The sequence below is a fragment of the Aplysia californica genome, unplaced genomic scaffold (genome assembly GCF_000002075.1).
Source record: "Aplysia californica isolate F4 #8 unplaced genomic scaffold, AplCal3.0 scaffold00767, whole genome shotgun sequence".
In the NCBI taxonomy this organism is placed as follows: Eukaryota; Metazoa; Mollusca; class Gastropoda; order Aplysiida; family Aplysiidae; genus Aplysia; species Aplysia californica.
Window position 1 is genome coordinate 282,000 of NW_004798037.1, and position 5,490 is coordinate 287,489.

Genomic DNA, 5,490 nt, shown 5'->3' on the forward strand with positions numbered 1-5,490 from the left:
ACACACACACACACACACACACACACACACACATACACACACACATACACACACACATACACACACACATACACACACACACACAAACAAACAAACAACCCTCCCCACAGTGGCACCAGACATAGGAACCACCAAAGTCACGTCTGTGTGCCCTGACGAAAAAAACCTATTGTTTCACCATGGACGCCTGTACGTCTCTGTTCTCTTTGTCCCTTTTTCCACGTCTATGGCTCAGAGCGACCGACTGAGAGGGGGTGAAAATTAACATAATGAGCCCTTCATCAATAAGCGATGGAACACTGTAATTAGGGACGGAGATGCCCAAATATTGCACATACCAACAGTCCAAACACCTAAAAATAGAAACAAGAGTATTGTGAAAAGAAACTTTTAAAATAAAAATTAACCCCCCCCCCAAAAAAAAAAAACCCACCCAACCCACGAACGTAAAAACGTTCAAATGTCTAACACGTCTATGAAGACTTATTAATGTATGAGTATAGTAAGGTAAAAAGGTACAAGAAAACACAGGATCAGAGAAAAGATGGGAACAACACCTGCCCTCCACATCTCTGGACATCTCTGACATGTATGGCACCTCACCAGCTTTCCAGTAAAGCCTACTACAGAAAATATCAGGGCACAAGGCAAGAGGAAGACCAAACGAAGACCCGGATCAAGGCTGTGAATGATATGATATACTGAAAACATACACCATTCATCGAAACCAAGACAAAGGACCAAGCTTTTACTTTTAGACGAAACCAATCATTACTCCATAAGCCGAGAAATTGAAGAGCGCCTGATTCCACCTCGTCGTGACACATTTCATTCAGCAGGGTTTGTTTTGTGCGGAGAATTTGACACACCTCTTGTGGTCTAGAGGTTGAGGTGTTTGCCTCTCATTCAAAGTTCCCAGTTTCGAAGCAGGGTGCGACGGAAAAATTTTCTTCTCTGAAATTGTCTCCTTTCACCTCCTTTCCTGCTCTCCAACAATGTTCTGTCGTCTGCTTTCGTCTCCACTTTCTGCCCCCACCCCCTCACCTCCTTTGCCCCCTTCTCAGGGCCCCTGTCTCTTTCTGCAACCTTTCTACTGCTACTCAGTCTTTGGCTCCTTCTTACTGCTGTCTTTCAGCCACACCCCTGATCTTCTAAGGGGCTCTCGTGGCCAAGAGGTTAAGGTGTTCGCCTCTCATTCAAAGGTCCCGGGTTCGAATCCGGGTTTTCTTCTCTAATATGTGTCTCCTTTCACCTTCTTTTCTTCTCTCTTGCAATATTCTGTCGTCTGCTTTCGTCTCCACCTTCTTCCCCCACCCCCTTTGCCCCTTCCACTGGGCTCCTGACTCTTTCTGCAGCCTTTCTACTGCTACTACTTGGCCCCTCCTTACTGCTGTCTTTCAGCCATACCCTTGATCTTTTGGTAGGAAAGATCTACACCTTGCTTCTTGGACAAGGGTGAAAAATCACGGAGGTCCCGTGTGCAAGTTGCGCACGTTAAAGATAACTTGGCGGTCTAAAATCGATAAAAGTAGACCGGCCGCCACCCGGGCAAAATTCAAAATTTCCTACCAACTGAAAATGTTTGGTGTGTCCCGCGCGCTCATATGACCTTATGCAGTTGCGAACGCTGTAAAACACTTACAAAAAAACCAAAAAAAGACAGCTGGTGGAGGTGAACGTGTTATGAATAGTGTGTCAACATTCCGAACAGCAGTGCCAGTCGATCTGTGCGCGCAAGGGGGTGTTATTCCCAGATTCTTCTTCTGGAGAAACAAAAGAGAGCTTCAAAACAGCGACCGTAGTGCTATCTCTGAAGCAATGTGCGGACTTCCAGGGACATTTTTTTGACTGAGTTAACCATCTTGTTGGGTACAATCTTTGATGTTCGATGAAAATCTATTACCTGCAGAAATCGCATGGCACTACAACACTTCGAATAGCTGTGAATAGGGCAAAAACCATGGATTTTGAATGATGCATCTGATGTGAATGTACATTTTGTCAGCTTTACTTCACTTTTCATGTTGAATTTTAATGAGAGTAATAATTATATAATTTTATTTTTTAATGTATACCTGCATTTGTTTTTAAGGCCCTGTACAGCCAAGAAAAATGTCCTTCTGGGATAATAAAGTACATGTATTATCTTATCTTATCATATCTTAGTAAATAGGTCATTTACTGGCCATAGCACTTCTGTTTTAAAAAGAGAAAGTATCGAAATGCTAACTACAACAATATCGACTACAAGGGAAACGTGTTGGTTGACTGAATATTTCGTAACGAAATCAAAATCAGCCTGAGGGGAGGAGGGTGGTAGGTATAGCAGCAAAGAACGGCGTACTGCAACGTTCCTCATTATTGCCCACGTTTTGGCCTGCGGCGAGTTGTAGTTATAATATTGACAAGCAGACGATGTGTCCATCTACACAGCTTACTACGCAACAGGGAACTCTACGCTTCACATGATTGGTGTTTACGCAACCAGAAAGCTAGAAACTACACAGCAGGCTGTATTATGCTTACACATGTGGCTATATTATGCTCATAAAGTAGGCTATATCATGCTTACACATTTGGCGGCTGTATATGCTTAGGCCTTACACATTTGGCCATATTATTTATAATGCTCACACAGTAGGCAATATTATCCTTTCACAGTACGCAATATTTTAATTACTATCGTCATTTTCCACTACTTCTTTTGCACGTTTGTCACTCTCTTGTGAACTGCAATTTCCTGGGTGCCTTAATGATAGTTGAAGCAGACTTTGTGCTTTTGAGGCTAGAGCACCTGGTTCCCCATTTGGACTTCTCTGTTGACATCCACCCCTTAGCGTTCATAGGACCTTATGCAGTTTCGAGAGCCGTAAAACATTACTAAAAACAAAACAGGCATGTGTAAGCTATTATATGCTTACACTTACACAGCAGGCAATATTATTTTGCTTTGACAGTAGGCGATATTATGCTTACACTTACACAGTAGGCAATATTATGCTTACACTTACACAGTAGGCAATATTATGCTTACACTTACACAGTAGGCTATATTATGCTATCACAGTGGGCACTATTATGCTTACACTTACACAGTAGGCGATATTATGCTTTGACAGTGGGCGATATTATGCTTACACTTACACAGTAGGCGATATTATGCTTTGACAGTGGGCAATATTATGCTTACACTTACACAGTAGGCGATATCATTATATGCTTACACACAGTAGAATGTAATATTTTTATGCTCACACGGTAGGCAAAATTATTCTGCTTACTCAGTAGGCTATTATACCATTCTGCTTGACGCTTATGCAACGAGAAAGTACACACGACACACGACACTGAATGACGCTATTATACATCGTGTTGAAACCAATCGCTCGTCAAAATAATGAAATCCAAGATACTGGCATTTTCTGCCAGTTTGGCGATTTTTAAAAACTGAATTTTTGTTTTTTGGCTAAACACATTTCATTTCCATATTAAAACACATTTCCATCTGAATTTTACCCAAAAGTGTTGGTTATAGGCACAAAATATGTACTTTTTCAGTTTTCAATGACATTCAAGCTATTGAAGTGACCAAACTTTGACCGCTTTTTTTTTCTCTAAATTTACCACTGAACCCAATCGACCCCACCTCCAGGACCTCCTTCAATGGCAAATATCTCGACTTCTATTAAAATTTAAGATAGGTGGGTATTTTTTTAAAGCAAGGCCAATTAATAACCTTTCAGATGATACTGATATCTCGGCGTAGACTGAAGACATTTGGAGGGGGTTCTCGTGGTCGAGAGGTTTCGGTGTTTGCCTCTCATTCAATAGGTCCCGGATTCGAATTCGGATAGCGACGAAATATTTTCCATTCTAAATGTGTCTCCTTTCAACTCCCTTCCTGCTCTCAAACAATGTTCTGTCGTCTGCTTTCATCTCCCCTCACCTCGTGCCCCCACCTCATCACTTCCTTTGCCCTCTCCTCTGGGCTCCTGACTTCTGCAACCTTTCTACTTCTACTTCTTGGCTCCTTCTTACTGCTTCCTTTCAGCCACAACCGAAATTCAAAATTTCCTACCGACTGAAAATGTTTAAGTTAATATGTTCCGCGCGCTCATATGACCTTATGCATTTGCGGACGCCGTAAAACACTTACAAAAAAATAAACAAAACAAAAAAAACCCACACAAAACAAAACAAAAAGAAACCCAAACAAAAAAAAGAACAAATTTTAATAGTCACGGTCAGGCCTTCCCGGGTTTCACAACCACAAGCCCAGTGCTGAACACAGAGACCTTGTGTAAAGGTCCAGGGTCCAGTGCTAGTTACACCTACACGCATCATGAGTAATCTAATCTTTTGTCAGTGCGGGTAACACAAGTAACAGCTGAATCGTCCATTGTGGATCCTCTTCACTGATAAATAGTTAAAATAGGTGGCAAGACTGGGTTAGTCTTTTATGCTGTATCAGTGAGTAGAGATAGGAGTAGGAGAAAAATGATTTTATAATCTTTATAATGTACATTGTTTATTTGTCTCCGTGAGAAAAATTAATATATGTGACGATGACATGCCTACATGAATAATATATAACTCAAAAGAATCGCTCGTCAAGTCATTGTGGAACCAGTGCGCACTGCTTGTGAACGGAAGCCTCACTTGTTTACAATGGTGTCTTAGAAGACGGACTTTCCCAAGAATATATCTCTAAACGAAACTAAAGAAAAAATAAAAATTAAACTACAGTGACTTCAGACTCCTTGACATAACTGTGCACTCTTTAAATGATTCTGAACCACCGTTATTTTTTTTTAAATTCGAAAGTTATGTGGTTCGGAAGCTTTAGGCGACCAAAGTTACGAACTTTCACAAGTATAAAATGTTAGTTGGGTACCTGTTCGAAGAACGGATTCAGAAGAATCGATCATTAAGTCATTGTGGAACTAGTGTGCACCGCTTGTGAACGGAAGCCTCACTTGTTTACAATGGTGTCTTAGAAGACGGACTTTCCCAAGAATAGATCTCTAATCGAAACTAAAAAAAAAAATGAAAATTAAACTACAGTGACTTCAGACTCCTTAACATAACTGTGCACTCTTTAAATGATTCTGAACCACCGTTAATTTTTCCGTGTTCAACGTTAGGTGGTTCGAAAGTTTTTGGCGACCAAAGTGACGAACTTTCACAAATATAATATACATAGATATTTAGAATGATGGGTCCGAGTTTTGAATACACTGTACGAAAAGGAGCATCTGTGTTTATGTAAACATAATATTTACGCCTTCAGACAGCCATCAGCAACTGTGTAAGTTGTACTGCCCATATTTACATAATAAAAATTTACCCCGCAATACCGCCAACCAACTGGCCGCTTGAGGTACACACTGTACAACGCTCACTCTAATTGGCTACTTGACAATCTTTTTTGTACCAGATAGATAGATAGATAGATAGATAGATAGATAGATAGATAGATAGATAGATAGA